This window comes from Pseudorca crassidens, chromosome 3 (genome assembly GCF_039906515.1).
Source record: "Pseudorca crassidens isolate mPseCra1 chromosome 3, mPseCra1.hap1, whole genome shotgun sequence".
In the NCBI taxonomy this organism is placed as follows: Eukaryota; Metazoa; Chordata; class Mammalia; order Artiodactyla; family Delphinidae; genus Pseudorca; species Pseudorca crassidens.
In genome coordinates, this window is record NC_090298.1 from 144,406,442 (window position 1) to 144,424,915 (window position 18,474).

An 18,474-nucleotide genomic window follows, 5' to 3' on the forward strand; every position below is an offset into this window, starting at 1 on the left:
GGGGGTATCCAAAGTCTACGACCACTTGGCCATAACTGCTCTGTGGTTGGCTCTGTTGTTTCCTATGTCTGAAACAGCCTCCCTGTCTTGCCTACCTCCTGAAAGCCTTCTCATCCAGTGAGGTCTGGCTCAACTGTTACAGCCCTCAAAGCTTTCTCTGCTTCCTCCAGTGAAATGACAGGTAGCCAATCGGCGAATAAACACATGAAAAGCTCACAATTAGGAAAATGAACATGAAGACAGTAAGACAACACTTTTCACCCCTCAGATTATATCGAAACAAAATGTTTGACAATACCAAGCATCAGAAAGGGTGTGGAAAAAGAAAGATTCTCATATCCTCTTTGTTGGGCTCTAAATTGGTGGAGCCTCTGTAGAGAAGAAATTGGAAATATCTAGCAACATTTTAAACATGCACACCTTAGAACAAGCAATTCTGCTTCTCATCACCCACCCTTGGAGAGAGATTCCTTGCACAAATGCACAAAGAGTGTGCACAAGAATGTTAACTGAGAGATATAGGAACAAACTGGAAGCAATCTAAACATCCATCAACAGAGAAAGAAATAAACTATGGTGTGGCCATTCTAAGAAATAGCGGGCAGCAGTCAAAAAGAACGTAGTAGAGAGAAGCAAGGAGATCCAGCAGAGATGAACATGCCAGCATACAGATCTCGGTCTATGATACCATCCCCTACTGAAAGAAACCAGAGGTCCTTGGAGAAATGGATGGTTCCAGGACTGAGGCAGGGTAGGTACAAGATGAGCCTGGAACATTTTTGTAATGCCAGAAAGTAATGAAATACCAAAAAAAGATGGGTACGTGTCACAAAGAACCAGGAAGGGGCTTCTACTGGCAAATCTGGCCAAATCTTTGAGACAATAATAAGTAGATAGATAAACAAATACATAGGGAGAAGGGAAGGCCCTAGCTTACAAGAGAAGGCCAAGCCCATGGGTATACATGGAGGGATTGTTACAGCTAGCAAATCATCATTTTGCAGCCATCTCAACAGAGATTGGTTCAGGCAAGAATCATGAAGTGTGGGACTTCCCTGGTGGCACAGTGCACTGGACTCCACGCTCCCAATACAGGGGGCCCGGGTTCGATCCCTGGTCGGGGAACTAGATCCCACATGCGTGCCACAGCTAAGAGGTCGAACATCACAACTAAGGAGCCCATGTGCTGCAACTAAGGAGCCGGTCGGTGAGCCATAGCTGAGCAGCCTGCCTGCCACAACCAAGACCCAGCGCAACTAAATCAATAAATAATTAATTAAGTTGAAAAAGTTTAAAAAAAAAATCAAGTGATGCTAAATCTGGGGGGGAATATTGACAAGGAGAAGGTTATTTGCACGGTCTTAAGTGCCTTCCAATAGACCGCATGATAGTTGCGGGGAACTATCAGGGGAAAAAAGGGGGAAAAAAATAGTAGCTTTACAGTGGACAACTCAGACCACACCTTGCCCAGGTGATCAAAATTAGCATCACCAACGAGGGGCAGATGAACATTGTGAGTGTGCAGATGTGGTCCCCTGAGAAGGACCCATCATCTATATAATAGTCTGGCTGAAAATGCCTAACTTGAATCTAATCATCAATCTAATCATGAGAGAACATCAGAAAATCCCAAATAAGAAACAGCCCATTTTATAAAAAGCGACCGTATTCTTCAAAAGTGTCACTATCATAAAGTACAAAGAAAGACTGTAAAAATTGTTCCATATTAATAGAAGAACAAGAAAGACATGACAACTAAAGGCAATATCTGATCCTAGACTGGATCCTAGATTGGAGGGGAAAATCCTACAAAGGACATTATTCAATTAATTGACAAAAATGGCATAAAGATGGTAGACTAGGTCAAAGCAGCACGTCAATATTATATTTAGAGGAGTTGATAATTGCTATGCCTATTTAAAAGAATATCTTTACTTTTATGCAGTGAAGTATTTAGGGGAGCAGGGACATGAAGTACACTACTTACTTTCAAATGATTCAGAGAAGAAAATTATACTTTATCTATATAATAACATTAAATTATATATATAATGTGTGTCTATATAGTTATACTTACATAACTATATACATACATATAGTCATATACGTACATATACACTATATACATACATACTCTATACATATGTATAACTATATACATAGATATATATACACACATATATAACAAACGTGAAATCTGGAGAAAGGATATTTGAAGATTCTTTGAACTATTCTTATTCTTGCAACTTTCGTGTTTCAAAAGAAGTTGTTGCTTCAGAATAAAAAGTTGAAGAAAAGAATGATGTAGGTATACATACTAACATAGAAAGAGCTTCAAATATACTGTTGAATGAAAACAGAAAATCTGCAAGCTAATTCACTTAGTGTGATAGTTCCCATATTATATCCATTTGTACATAAGGTCTGGAGGAATACCTACCAAACTGATCATGTGGCTTACCTTTGGGGAAGAGACTAGGAGACCAGGGTAGCTGTTATAGAATAGCTCACCTGCGATATTTTTATTTTTTAGAAGAGTTTATTTATGAATTGCTCATGCAATTAGAAATAACTTTTTTTTTAAAGACTAAAGTTGCCTTGCTGTCAGTTCTCACTGCTGACAAGGATCACAGCTCAGGTGTTCTGAGACAGTACTCATTTAAATATTTGAGCCCACTCTCACGTATGACAGTCTCAGAAACTTTCCAGCTTTGGGGTTTAGGAAATCTGGTCAGGAAATGGCAGCGGCATGGAGTGTTTAGAAAGGCCCTGGGCTTCAGACTCAAACCTGCCTCCATCTTTCCCATCTTTCACCGACAGTGAAATCTTAGGCAAGAGACAGACCTCCAGGAACCTCAGTTCCCTTACCTGTACAAAGGGAAAAGAATGCTTCTAGAGCAGAATGGCTGAGCTTTAGGTACGATGTACATAATTTACGTGTCCTTAGCAGATGCACACAGAATGCCAAGCCCATCCTGGGGCTGGCACAGAGCATCTGTTTATTGTTATTCATTCTACCGTTTTTAGTGATTTGTTTGCTCTTCACTCTTCCTCTGTGAGCCCAGTGGCTCTTTAAGGAAGGGTCCATCCCTTATTCGTTCTCTGCTCCCAAATGTGCCCTCACAGAACACTCTGGAATTGGCACCTGACAAACACTGGTGGCAGGGGAAAAGAACCTTGGCACAGCAAATCTGGAGCAACATGGAAGTATGCTGTGAGGCCTCAGGTTTACTTTACAATGATCAAATATAAGGAAACACGACCTCTGAAGTCACCATGTAGAAATCTATAAGTGCCAAGAAGATGAAGACGTGACCAATGACCCCACCCACGTGTTCCAGAGCAACAGAGGTGAAAGAGCAGTGTCAGCATTCCTCAAAGCCAGAGATGTTATTTAGTAACAGGTATTATTTTTAAATGTTCTGTGGTCAAAAATGTTTAGAAATGCCAAATTAGACAAAACTAAACAGGCTTATTCACTGCAGGACTTATCGGCTCCTTTAATATGCTAATGTGCATCATGAATATCCAACCGTGTAATTTGAATCATATTCCAGGCTTATTTGAGACTCCCTTTTTTTTTTTTTTTTAAGGATCTCAAGGTCTATATCCCATAAAATATGCTTTGGAAAATGCTGCTTAGAGCTGTTTCTCCACTGTCAGTGCCTGGTAAGAACAGTACTTAGTGGAAATTTAACAATGTAACTTGCCTACCTAACCCAAGAGGGTGAGGGAATTAACTAAGCCATGAGTTAACCAAGCCATTTTTAAAAGTCACTGTCAATTCCCCTCATATTCCTCCTGTTCCTTTGCCCTGCTGGTCCAGGGAACATGTGCAAAGAACCCTGACCAAGAAAAAAAAAAAAAATCATGGTTATGACTCCCAAACTGAAAAGATAGACCACAATATCATTATTCCAGTCCTTTCAGCTTCACTTAATCCTGTTCATTCCAGCCTAACCAAGAGTGGATAAGACAAATGGCTGAAATAGCAAGGACCTTGCACTACGGCCAAGTCGTGGACCACAGGTAGAAATGCTTGTCCCTACACGAGCCGACTGGAATATTTAAGCAAATGTTCCATAGGATCAGGCTAAGAAGACCAAATGTCATACTCATGCTCACTATGACCTCAAAAAATAGGCCGTGTGACAGTCCAAATTGTCACCTTTTTATTCGTTATCTCTGAGTAAGAGAAATCTGTTATGCTAGCCCATCCAGCATCTATGCCCCCCTTTTTGGGTAACAACACACTTTTTGGGGGGGAGTTGTTCTTCTTTTCTCCCTACCCACTCCCCATTGCATCGTCTTGGGGGGCCAGTTAATTCAGGCTCCCTGTGCTCCCCTGCCCAAGGAGTGGGTACTGGACCCATGACAGGGTCGATTAGACCCAGTTTACCCAGAAATTTCGAAGCTAGAATAGAGCAATACAAGGCCAAAAAAGGTTAGACTCTGATGGTTGGTAAAGCCCCAGAGACAGCATTTAAGTCCTGCTACCCAGGTCCCCAGCATTGTCCTGGGTCCCCTGCTTTGCAGGACTCAGGCACTCAGCTTTTCTTTCGATCCTCAGTGCACCCGATGTCCTGCCGATAAATTCCCAGAGAGTTTCCGTTTCTTGCAGCTGAAGAACCTGGCCCAATACACTGAGCAAAACAACCTCAGCAAATTCCTACTTACCTTTCCTTTAGCTGGACTTCAAATCTGCAAGTGATCTGAAAGCTTCCCTGACAGCCTAAACGTCCGAGTTTTGCACAAAAAAGGTTACTGAGGCCACACAGACAGTGTCCTTCAGTTCACTAGTGATGGGCAGGTTTCCCACCTGCCTGTGTGTCCTGAGCAGATTTCCAAACAACTTCCATTTTCCACTTAGATACAACCTAAACTGCCCTGGGTAGAAGGTCTGAATTATGACTGTTTTTCCTCCCCTCCTGTGCCAAAACCGGTCCTCCACCACCACTTATCAAATGCTGCACGAGAGTGCGGGCATCCTTTAAATACTCCAGGGAGCCTTTGCATACCCCCCAAATGTTCGCAGCCTGCCACTCAGCACAGCCTTTCGGCTCCATGTTCTGAAGGCTCCTGCATTCGGGAAGGAGCTCCAAGTTCTTGGGTTCTGGTTAGCGGCTCACCAGGGATCGCCACACCAAGCACGTTCTATTCTGAGTGTGGCCCCGGTATGTTTCATTTCATCAGCAAAGCACGAGTTTATTCTGGAGAGAGATGTTTTGGACACATTCATAGTAGCCAACGAGCAGTACTTCCTTATATGCAGAACACAAAATCATCACATAAAAATCTGACCCAACTGCCAGTGTGGGGTTTAAAATAAACAAACTCACCCCGAAAATTACCTCTCTGGGCTGGCCAATTTTGCACCTCAGAATCACAGGCTGCAACAGTGGTACGGAGTCTGTAAATATCAGACTGCGGTGATCTTTGCTTCTTCGCCGGAGCGACTGGGGACCAAAGCTTCCATTTTTCTCTGTTGAGCCGGAGGTCTTCACTGGTCGCTGGGCATACATTTCAAATCTGCGCCCTTTGAAAAAGCAATGACAGAGGAGAGTTGGCCCAAGTTCTTCCCTGCAGTGCTGCTCAGGACTTTCCCAGCAAGGGCAGGAAGGGAACCCAGACTTGCCTACGTTCTCCAAGGGAGTCGAGAAGCATGCTGCCCTGCCCATACCCAGCTGGTCAGCCCTGTGCCTTCTCTCTCACTTTCCCTCTGCTCTGCACATTCTTTGTTTCCTTCCTCATTTCAGGAAGCATTCTCCAAACCCCACCTACCTCTCCACCTCCCAACCTGAGTGGGGTGCCTGCAGCCCAGCCCACCCCGCTGTGCTCCCCTCTGTAATAGAACTCCATCACGCGGCTCTTTCAGTGTCCATTCATGGTCCTGCTCCCCCACTGGATGACTGTGAGTTCCTCAAGAGCAAGGGACGTATCTGTGTCCACGTCCCCAGTCCCCAGCAGGTGCTCAATGAACAGAACAGAGCTAAAGACACAGAAGCACCGCAGACTCGATGATGATCACAGCTCCTGGCCCCAGGCGGAAGCAGCTCTGTCGATGGGTCACGCAGCTCTGCCTGAGCCAGACCCACCATGCCCAGGGAAGAGATGGCCTGGCCTCGCCATCCATAGCTCTCCACACGGCCAGCATCCCCAAAGTATTAGGATAAGTGGGACCTCCCAGAGGCCGTGAGAGTAGCATCTGAGATGAAGGCATCCAGAACTAGGCAGCTAGCTGGGTTCAAATTCTGCCTCCACTACCCAATAGCTGTATGAACATGGGCAAGTTAGCCACTAGATGCCTTGATTTCCTTGTCTGAAAAGCGGGATAATTATAATACACCATCACAGGATTATTCCAAAGATAGGTGAGTTAATCTTGCTAAAACACTTTGTGCCTTAACTATGTATTAGTTTTTTTTTTTTTTTTTTTTTTTTTTTGTGGCACGTGGTCCTCTCACTGTTGTGGCCTCTCCCGTTGCGGAGCACAGGCTCCGGTCGCGCAGGCTCAGCGGCCATGGCTCACGGGCCCAGCCGCTCCGCGGCACGTGGGATCTTCCCGGACTGGGGCACGAACCCGCGTCCCCTGCATCGGCAGGCAGACTCTCAACCACTGCACCACCAGGGAAGCCCGTATTAGTTATTTTTAATAGGGTATAATTTACATATGATTGTATAAGTTTAAGGTATACGATGTGTTGATTTCATACATTTATATATTGCAGTATGATTATCACCATAGCTTTAGCTAACACCTCTATCACATGACATAATTAACGTTCCTCCTTTGTGGTGAGAACATTTAAAATCCAGTCTGTTAGCAATTTTGAAGTACTGTATATAAAACAGTATTGCTAACTATAGTCACTATACCTAAAATGGTTTAGGCGGTACCAGACATAGCCTTAAAAAACATTCAATCAAGGGATTCATTTGTTCTCAATTCTCTTTCAAACTTTCTGAATATTTCAAGGAAAAAGTAGCAGTTTAACACATCTCTAAAAACTTGCTGTTCTCACTTTCAACAAAGAGAAAGAAGCCCTCAAGCTCAAGTCTCTGGCAGATCTAATGGAAATGCATAAAGTGATTTTGCTTTTTTTGTATTATTTTTATGGTTTCATGGCAGTTGGCAGTGCGAATAAAGCAGATAGTGGTATAAATTTTCCATTTAAATAAATCTATTGATATTAAATAGTGAGTAGAAAAAAAAAATAGTGAGTAGGTTCAAAGGAAAATATGAAGGAACAATGTGAGTACAGTCGACCCTCAGCGTCCACGGGTTCCGCGTCTGCAGATTAACCAGCCGGGGATGGATGGGTGAATACACAGATGCAGAACCCACGGATACAGAGGGCTGACTGTACTACACCATTTTATAAAGGGAATGAGCGTCCTTGGATTTTGGTATCCATGGGGGTCCTGGAACCAATCCCCCACAGATATAAGGGGCAACTGCAGTTGCAAACATACTACGGCAAAAATCATGAAAGTGAGATCCAAATGCCTCAGGTGTGGAAAATACAGATATACACTAAGGGATGCCTGGAAGTAGAAGTCCCCCTAGTGTGTGCTGTGCCCAGAGAACACTCAGGAAGCTGACCAATGGCAAAGTCCTGCCTCCAGAGGAAGCCAGGACCTCAAAGTGCCCCTGAGACAGAGCACAGTACAAGATGGCAGACACGGCTGAACTCAGAGGTGAGTCTCCCGCTCATGGGCCTGGGCAGAGGTCAGCAGTGGGTGGAACAGTTCAAGAGGCTCTGGGAAAGAGGGTGGACCGGACAGGCAGCATCGGCATCTACGTACACCAGGAGTCTCACGAGAGAAAAGCAGACTTCACTTAGGACCAAGTGAGGGTCAGGCAAATGCCTGATGCACTTCCTTGGAATCTGGTGTCTCCTGCATTCCCCGCCATCCATGCAACTGAGGGCAATAGCTGGAAGGAAGCAGTTTCAGGTGGTAAAGACACCCACTGGGCCTTTCCAAGCGGCGTTGCAAAACAACTCGATGGCATCTCTGGGCAAATGGGATATTCAACTCAATCTATGATCCCATGATTTTCTATGCGTTTTTGCCTCATCCATTTGTGATGTTCATTGGAGGGGGACATAGGTGAAGAGGTCTAGCTTGCTTTTCAAACCACTTGTGTTCCTTCTCCCTGTGACTCGTAGGCCAGGCTCACCCACAGACAGAGACTGCCTACTCACTGTCTTCTGGCCAGCTGGCCACCAAAACCATGCCCTGGACATGCATGGGGAGGGCATGCAGGGGACTCCCTGTGCCTCCTCCCTCAACCAGCACAAATGACAAGACACAGGCCAGCTCTCCAGGAGTTCCCAGGCTCTTGGGCAAGAGAGTTATATGAATAACTCACTCTAAAACCTAACAGCTACCACTTCTGAGGGACCTGCCCTGTGCCAGGCACATTATTGAATCCTCACGAGAAACTCCCCATCGCGCACATGAGGGAACTCAGAGAGGGGAAGTGGTGAGCAGCCAGGGTGTGACACAGGCTGTTTTGTGGACCCAGGTCTCTGTGCCTCAAAGGCCACAGTCTTGCCATCCCACTGCCCCCCTCCCCAGCCTCACAAGGAAATGGGTGTCGTGATGGTACCATCCAGAGTGTTGGGAAATCACGGATTTAATTCTGCTTAGGGCAACGAGAGAAGCCCCCAGAGAAGGTGATATTTGAGCTGAGATCTTAAGGACTTGGTTGGCAAAGCAAAATAATCTAGGCTATGTTCATTCATAGATTCATTCATTCCATGCTGTATTTCCATGGTAGGTACTAGGTACTAGGAATTTGGTGGTGAAAAGACAGAGCTCCTATTTTCCTAGCGGAGGAGACAAAAAAAAAAAAAAGAATTAATAAAGTTACCTCTAATCGTGCTGTGAAGAGATGAATAAGGAATTGAAATGGTGAATACTGGGGAAATCTATTTTAAGACAGTCAGGGGATGTCTTTCTGAGGAGGTGACATTTTTGCTGAGCAAGAATGATGAGGTGATGGCGCTATTCATATAAAGTGAGAGTGAGTGTTCCAGGCAGAAAGAATGGTATGTGCAAAGGCCCTGAGGCTAGAAAGGGAATTGTATGTTCATGGAACTGAAAGATAAGAATGTTTGGAAACAAGTGAGTCCAAGGAAAAGCATTGCTCAAAAGGAAGCTGGGGAGAGAGGCCAGAGCCAGATGGTGTAGGTTCTATTCTAAGTGCAGTGGGAGGTTCCTGATGGATTTTTGGCTTGGAAGTTATATAATCCAATTTACCCTCTAAGATCAGGGCTCAGTTCCCTCATCGGTAAAATGGGAATAAATAAGAGAATGCACAGATAAATGCAAATCAAAACTACAATGAGGTACCACCTCACTCCGGTCAGAATGGCCATTATTAAAAACTCTACAGGGCCTCCCTGGTGGTGCAGTGGTTAAGAATACGCCTGCCAATGCAGGGGATACAGGTTCAAGCCCTGGTCCGGGAAGATCCCACATGCCACGGAGCAGCCAAACCTGTGCACCACAACTACTAAGCCTGTGCTCCAGAGCCCGCGAACCACAACTACTGAGCCCACGTGCCACAACTACTGAGCCCACGTGCCACAACTACTGAAGCCCACATGCCTAGAGCCCGTGCTGTGCAACAAGAGAAGCCCCCGCTCGCCACAACTAGGGAGAAGCCTGCGTGCAGCAACGAAGACCCAACGCAGCCAAAAATAAATAAATAAATTTATAAAAAATGAAAACTCTACAAATAACAAATGTTGGAGAGGGTGTGGAGAAAAGGGAACCCTCCTACACTGTTGGTGGGAATGTAAATTGGTGCAGCCACTATGGAGAACAGTATGGAGGTTCCTCAAAGACTATGATCTAGCAATCCCACTCCTGGGCATATATCTGGAGAAAACTGTAGTCAAAAAGATACATGCATCCTTATGTTCATAGAAGCACTATTCACCTGAATGAATAGTGACATGGAAACAACCTCAATGTCCACAGACAGATGAATGGATAAAGAAGATGTACTATATACATCTACAGCGGAATATTACTCAGCCATGAAAAAGAATGAAATAATGCCATTTGCAGCAACATGGATGGACCTAGAGATTATCATGCTAAGTGAAATAAGTCAGAAAGAGAAAGACAAATGCCATATGATATCACTTATAGGTGGAATCTAAAATATGACACAAATGAATATATCTGTGGAACAGACTCACAGACATAGACTTGTGGTTGCCAAGGGGGAAGGGGGTGGCGGAGAGATGGACTGGGAGTTTGGGGTTAGCAGATGCAAGCTATTATATACAGAATGGATAAGCTATTATATACAGAATCCTACTGTATAGCACAGGGAACTATATACAATATCCTGTGATAAACCATAATAGAAAAGAATATGAAAAAGAATGTATGCATACGTATAACTGAATCATTTTGCTATATAGCAGAAATTAATACAACATTGTAATTCAACTATACTTGAATAAAACAAAATTTAAAAAAAATAAGAGAATGCATTTTTTAAAAGTACCCTGCTTGGTCAGAGGATGGATTGAAGATGTTCTGAAATGTGAGCTTGCATCAAAATCACCTGGGGTGCTTGTAAAACTCAAGACTTCTGGGGCTCATTCCCAGAGATTCTGATGCAATAGGTCTGGGGAAGGCCCAAGAATATGAATTGCTAACAAGTTCCCAGGTGTTGCTAGTCTGCTAGTCTGAGGACCCCACTTTAAGAACTCTTGGATTAGAGAGAACAATAAAGAAGTGGGAGGTGCCATTGGGATGCTGTTGCAATCATGAAGAGCTGGTGGAGTAAAATGATGTCAGTGAGATGGAGAAAAGTGGTCCAGAAGAGTTTTATCCTGGAGGTACCATGGACAAGACTAGCCAATAGAGTGGCTGTTGGGGATGAGGGAAAAGGAGAAATCGGACACGAAACTCCTGGATCTCTGGATCTCTGCTTGAGCAACTTGGCAATGATAGTGGCAGAAACTGAAACAGGGAACGCTTAAGGATGGGTGAATTTGGAAATAAGGGCTGGGACATTCTAACTTTAAGATCTATGCCATCCCAAAATGGTAATGTCAAGCAGGCTGGAGGAGCCTTCATGAAGACAGCAGTCATATTTATCTTGCTTTCCATTTTATACCAAGATCTGAGTCCAGGGCCTCCTGGTACATAATAAATATTCAGAAAACCTATGTTAAAGGTTGAAGAAGAAATGGAGGCTGAGGAACTAGGATAACCAAAGGCACTGGGGCACCAAATGCTGCCATGCTGGAGGAGGCTGTGAACAGTCACTCTTGAGGCTTCACCCCCGGACCAGTGGTACCACCAGCTCCATCACTTCCTGACCTTGGCATGCATGATGAAGCGGGAGGTTGGGGGGTAGAACAAAAGACAGAGATGAGCTCCCCAGTTCACTGTGGGGCTCTTCCTTTAGAAGTCAGAGATGTCACATTTGAGCCTTTCTTGCGTGGGTTTTGAGACAGAAAGGTTTGAACTGTGAGCTTAATGAGAGTGAAGGCCAAAGGAATCTAGCTAACATGGGTTTTTTATAAAATAAATCATAGGAAAATCAAGCTGTGCAACTCGGGGAGATGAGGAGGGAGGGATGGGGAGACGGGGGGAGAAGACAGAGGACAGAACAGGAAAAGTGGCTTGACCAAGACTATCTATCCACTAAGGGTACAAGGGGCCAGCCTCCAGACCTTCACTCCCAGGCCAACCTCGACCCTGGGGTCCTCACCACATTTCAAGCAGGGATGATGGACCCTCGGCCTCCCCACTTACCAAGTTGTAAATTAAAAGGCTGTAATTCCAGCCAGGGGTTCTGGTGACATCATAAACCACAGAACCACAAGCTCAATTCACCAGAAGCCCCAAGATGGAATTACACCCTTTTTTCCTAATCCAGGCAGCTCTGGTCACTGCCATTTTTTTCATGATATAATAGAAGTGAGCGATATTTTAACCATTTGCACGTGGCCTTTCTAATCCAGCAGTTGAGACTCCTCTCCCTTCTCCTCTCTCCTTCTCCTCTCCCACCCCGCTGTGTGCCTTTCTCCTAAGGGTTTTCCTAAAGGGACGTCCCCTGCTTTCCGAGGCTGCCCCTCCTCCAGGCCCACTCCCCTTCCCTCTTTCCTCCACATCTCTTCTGCTTTTCTGTCTCCTCTTATGGCACCCTGACTTCTACCTTAAATCTGCTTTTCAAAAGAAGTGCAGTCGGGCTTCCCTGGTGGAGCAGTGGTTGAGAGTCCACCTGCCAATGCAAGGGACACAGGTTCGTGCCCCGGTCCGGGAAGATCCCACATGCCGCAGAGCGGCTGGGCCCGTGAGCCATGGCCACTGAGCCTGCGCGTCCGGAGCCTGTGCTCCGCGACGGGAGAGGCCATAGCAGTGAGAGGCCCACGAACCGCAAAAAAAAAAAAAAAAAAGTGCAGTCCCCTCTGGGTCCAGGACAAGATCCTGGAGAACAGACCCCAGACTGTGTCTGGAATACACTCCACAAAGTAGCCTGAACAGGAAGTCATGAATGAATCCAGGAAGTTTACAGCTTAAAGATGAAACTTTCTGAAAGCAAATGAATGCTTCCAATATCTGTTTGTTTGGGTCTGGATTTGAGTCCTAACTCTCGTAAAATTTTGCTTGACACAATGTATACCTGGGCATCACATTACCTTTACCCCTGCTTCCACACCTTAAGCTTATGGTTGGTACTTAAGTTCCTATGGGAATCTCATGTAGAGGGAAAAACCACAACGAAGGGCAATAATAAAAGCAGTCATCTGGGGGGTGGGAAAGGGAAGGATTGGGAGTTTGGGATTAGCAGATGCAAACTATTATATATAAGATGGATAAACAACAAGGTTTATCCTACTGTATAGTGCAGGAAACTATATTCAACATAAACCATAATGGAAAAGAATATAAAAAAGAATGTATACATATGTGTAACTGAATCCCTTTGCTGCACAGCAGAAACTAACACAACATTGTAAATCAACTATACAGCATTAAAAATAATAAAAAATGAAAAAGCAGTTATCACTTGATGAGTACCTCCTATGTCTCAGATGCCTATCGTATTCTTCATCCCTTGCATAGAGATGTTATTTTCCTCATTTTATGGAGGAGGGAAACTGAGGCTCAGAAATGTGGAGTATTTTGCCCAGTCCCACAACTACTAAGCAAAGCCCTTGGATTTGACCCTAATCTGACTCAAAACCTCTGTATACATGCTCTCTCAGTATCCCCTCACATAAAATATTTTAAGAATAAGTGTTTCATGGGACTCTAAAAGGACTTTAACGATTGATCTTCATGTAACAGGATTTTTTTTTTTTATTTCAGAAGGGGTGAAAATTCTACATTCTTTTAGGGTACAATCAGAATCAAAGAAACCCATTCCAAATGTTTTGCATATTTTTTAAAAACAACAAAGTAAATTATTTCAAAAAGATTATGACTTCCCCCAAAGCAAAAACAAGCCAAAAAAAAGCTTAATTCCACATTGACATAATTTGGCAGAAACGAGGTGGACCAGTGACTCTCTTTATAAGGTTTCGTCCACGAAACACCGACATTGGAGATGGCAGCTTTCAAAAGAGCTCATTTGCACAGGTCTGTGTGCCCCGGCTGTGTGCACCATGCAGTGCAAAGCCTGAGCATCTTGGAGATGGCCCGCAGTGGGCGGGGCAGGCCAGTTGGGCATCTTGGATGTCCTCCAATGGCAAGAGGGAGAGGAGGTGCAGAGAGTCTGTGCTTCAGGGGTTAAAGGATTTCGGGACTTTATAAAAATATAATGATGTTACTGCTGAACAGGGGCTGCAGCTCACGCACTTCATAAAAGAAAAAGAAATACATTTGACGTCATTTCAGAACGCTAGCTTCAAACATTTGAGAACACAGCAGTCTTGGTTTTAGAAAAGTTGGACTAGAAGAGAAAAAAAGCGCCGGTTTTCTCTTCTTCAGAAAATGTATCTCTGCCTAAAGAAGAACGTGTTTGGATGGTTTAAGGAAGATGTGTGAGGCAGTGACCTAATTTTTTTTCCTCTAGCATCAGGGATAGTAAATAACATCTTCCCAGAGACTACAAATGGGGAAAGATCGTCAGCATATATTACATGAGGCTACAATGTGGAAGTGAATGCCGCCGTGAACAAACAGGCTTCTCCAACTTCAAAGTGACATGACAAAATCTCCTGGTGATGGAGAACAATTTATTCACTCCCAGCAACAAACATTTAATTACCAAATTAAGCCCATAGCATTGTACTGCAGTATGGAAAATCATCATCATCTTCTAAACGTAGAAAGACAATGAATTTGAAAACATCATGTGGGTTTTCCCTACAGACTGAATGTCCAGGATCCCACTGGCCGTACTCACATACACAGACCTTCAGGCCAAGCCAGCCTTAGTCAACCGCAGAGAAAGCACCAAGAGTTCTCATAAGACAGTAGTTAAGAGTATGAGCTCTGGGGCCAGACTACCTAGGTCCAAACTTGGCTCTGTGATCTTGGGCTGTATAAGCCTCAGTTTTCTTGTCCGTAAAATGAGGATAAGAGTGCCCTGACTCATGGACTTGTTGGGAGGATTAAATGAAGCAATACACATGAAGTGCTTATAACAGTATGTAGTAAACACTCAATAATTGACAAATATCATGAGCCTTTTCTCCCCCATTACTATGCTTGTGTCGGCTAGAACTCTTGCCAGAGATAGAAAATCGGTCTCAAACTTAGCTTACTTAACTGAAAAGTCCAGGGGAGTACCAGCCTCGAGTACAGCTTGATCCTGGGACTCCAATGGTACTATCAGGCCCTGATCTCTCTCTCTCTCTCTCTTTCCCCCCCCTTTCCCTCTCCCTCTCTCTCTCTCTCTCTCTCTCTCTCCATCTCATCTCTCCTTCCTCCAGTGTGGCTCCACTCTCAGACAAGCTCACCCCTCATGGTGGCAAGATGGCTGCAACAGCATCAGCCTGTATCCCTCCAGGTTTAAGTCCAGCAGGAAAGAATGTAGCTTATATCTCGGTAGATCCTGCACAAACTTGGGAATTCAATCTAACAACGCCAGTACAAATCATTGCTCATCATTTCCCTGATTACTGACAAGGTTGAGCACATTTCATTTTCATGGTATTTATATCATTAAAGGGTATTAAGATCATCATTTTACTGAAAACCTTCACGTTCATCATGCACGATATGAGAAGAGCATATATATTTACTTTAGGGGGTGTCCCGGATCTGCCAAAATTAGAGGCTTCTCCCCTTTGGGCACAAGACCTTCTCTCTGATGATCTGTCGGTCTCCTGAAGCATTCTGCTAAAAATAGTAACTTCGTGGTGGCCGTACCCATGCTCAACTCCATCTGAAAAACTGAAACCACAGCAATGCCCAAGCCCCTTCATCTCACATACTCTTCACCCCCAAGTCCCCGCCTGACACCCTCTTGGCTCCTGGGGCTGCTAATTTCCTCCAAGCACCATGGAGAATGTCTGGCTTTAGTGGTTCCCATTCGTTTTGGCATCATCTGAGATCAAGTGCCTGCTCTTTTTGAAACACTTGAAAACTTGCTTCCTTGGCTGCCCAGATCCCTGTCTCTCAACAAGAAAAGTGCTGGGAGAGCTAACCTACTAACTTTCCTGCACAAATTTTCTGAACACCACAGTTCCAGGGGGTTTACTGTCTAACATCCCCAGGAAGCTGGGGGCCAAAAATTCTCCCCACCAACACGCTTCATGCTCTTGGCTTTGCTCCCAAGCTATTTTTGGCCCAGGTAAGTCCTGCTCTCTTTAAGGACTTGACTCAAGTGTCACCTGAATCTCCAAAACTGGGGTTAGTCATTCTTGCCTCTCTACTCCCGGGCCGTTTGGCTCACATCCAGAAGAGTGCTGGGCTCAGATTGTTGGCTTTCTCACCCACATTTTCCCCCACCTGCCTACAGCTAGCACAGCATCCAGCACAGAGTTCCAGCTCGGCACATGTTGGCTGAGTGAGTCCCCACTTGAATGATGGGATATACGTCTACACCTGAGAACCTCATCATCCTCATGACCCCACTGAAGTGCAGTGTACGTCCTCATGACTCACAGTAAGAAGCAAGGAAATAGGATTGGGTTTTCCTACTCTTCTTGTTTTACCAAATTCTGTGCCACTGAACATGGCTCAGAATGGTATCAGAGTGCCCTTATGGTGGCTGTAGGTCTGAAGAAGAAAATAAGTAGTTTGAGAAATCACTTCCTAAGTGCTTCCAACGTGCAAAGAGCTGAAAGGAAAAGTGAGTATATGTATCAGTCAGGTTAGGCTAGGTTTATCCACAGTAACAAGCAATCCCTAAATCCCAGTAACTTTTAACAACAAAGGTTTGTTTCTTGCTCATGGTACACATTCACTGTGGGTTGGCAAGAGTATCCAGGCCGATAGAGTAACCAACCACCTCAAATAAGGTTAGTCAACATCCAAGAAGGCATAAAAATATTTAGTGAGCAGCATTCATGAGGACCATAATAGGTCAGTTCTGGGCCTTGAGCTTTGTCTTTGTTGGAGGAGGAATAACATGTAAAGGAGGAATAAAAAAGGCATCAATCGTACAAAAGAGGAAAGAAAGGTGGGGTCAGGGGGAATGCTGGGGTAGACCGAACAGGCCTCAGGATCCCATGAGTGCATGATTAAGTCGCTGAGTCTAGACCTATTGTTTGTTACGTGTGTAATATGTACCTGGTAAGCTCTTGCTCTAAGCTTTTGGATCAGGTAGGGTGCTCAGAAGGTTAGCAAGGAAATCCACTCTGGCCAAAGATGGGTGATAACAGAAAGCTCCAAGGGCTCTCACAGAACTGAAGGAAAAACAGATGAACTAGGTCTCCCAGTGGAAACCAGATCAGCTCCAGGGCTCTCGACGGCAAGACCAAACCACATCCTCATCAGCTCCAGCTGTGTCCTGTCTTCACGTCGTGCAGGTGTCAGATTCCCTGCAGAGAGGCTACGTACGGCATGGCTAAGGTTCGGATGCACATCAGAGAGGGGAGGCCAGGGCTCTTTGACTGGCAACCCCACTAAGGCTGCATGCAATAGGGACATCCCCCAGAGAGAAATCCAGGTGCTGCTTCTAGAACAAGGGGGAGTGATTGATGATGGCTCAGGCAAAACAGATGTTCCTAAAAGCACTTTAAATCCAAATGGATTCTCGCAACCATAACATGGGTATCACCCTCCTGCTGTTTACACACAAAGAAGCTGAGCCTTAGAGTGTAAGGAATGTCCCAACATCACACAGCTGGTCAGTGCATAGGCCCAACTCTTTGGGGGCCCCAGAGCCTGTACCTTTACCATTGTTATCTACTATCTCACACAGATTTGGCGGCCTTTTTGTTGGCATTTTTCATGAGGCATTAAAATGAGGAGAAGGAATATAAAATGATCACATTACTACTAATCATGCCACCGTCACATCTGTAGAACACTTTACCGTCTACAGAGTCCTTTCACATATATGACCTTCTTGGTCTTAAACAGTGTGAGGTGGGCAGACCCTCTATCATCCATCCCATTTATTGGATGAAGATATGGGACTCAGACCAAATGATTGGCTGGGAGCTGGTGAGGGTGGGCCCAGCATTTCCAGGTCTCATTTTCAGTTGGAGGTGATGATCTGGGGCTTTCCTAGCAGGTGTGGGACTCAGTTTGCTGGTCTGCAGTGTGGGGCTGGCAAGTTGTGGTCCACTTGGAGCCAGAGGACAGGATTGTGGTTGGAACTGACCAGGCACATGAGATGCATGGGAACTCAGAGCCTCTAAAGGAAGAGCTTGGTCTCTCAGCCTCAGCAGGGGGCTCTCGGGATAGTTCTCCATTATCAAGTGTGTGTAGGTCTTGCTTAGTGGTGTTAGTGGAATTGGGGAAGTGTAACTGTAAAGAAGCTTGGCTCCCAACCCTTCCTGCATCCCTAATACCTGACTTAGGAGGCCCCTAGCAAATGTTCCATGTTGTAAAATGTTAAGCTAATCATAGTGTTGGGGATGGCTGTAGAAGTGAGTTAAAAATAAAAGAATGGAGGAGCTATGGGTATTAAAGCTTTCCCGTCACTATCCTCAGCTTCCTGCCTCATGCAACCAGCCACTCCTGCTCCTTTGAAGCTTACAGACAGTACGATGTGGTGGTTTGGGTTGACCAGATGTCTCCAGTGTCCCATTATCTGGCTTCAAATCCCAGTTTCATCATTTTCTGTTCTGTGATTTTGGTAAGTTATTCATTTCTCTGAGCCCATTTCCCCATTAGTAAAACATACCCAATTTGTGGGCATAAAGATAAAGTGAGCTAATCCACAAAAAGGACCTAGCATGGTGCTCAGCACATACAAGACTTTCGGAGGCATGCACATAAATAATAAATCAGAGAGACTGAGTGACTTGCCCAAAGGTAAACCGGCTAGGGAGTGGGGGAGTCAGGATCCAGACCCAGATCAGAGTCTCA

General features: G+C 44.9%; 1 long non-coding RNA gene across 9 annotated transcripts in view; it reads right to left on the reverse strand.

Annotated features, from left to right (window-relative positions):
* LOC137222094 (uncharacterized) overlaps nt 1-18,474 on the reverse strand; it is a 143,230-nt gene that overhangs the window by 81,102 nt on the left and 43,654 nt on the right. For 7 of the 9 annotated variants that reach the window (XR_010942313.1, XR_010942307.1, XR_010942306.1 and 4 more), the window contains one exon: nt 5,340-5,536. This is a non-coding gene — a long non-coding RNA (uncharacterized lncRNA). The remainder of the gene's footprint in view (nt 1-5,339; nt 5,537-18,474) is intronic. The other 2 variants (XR_010942309.1, XR_010942311.1) reach the window with 1 other exon arrangement.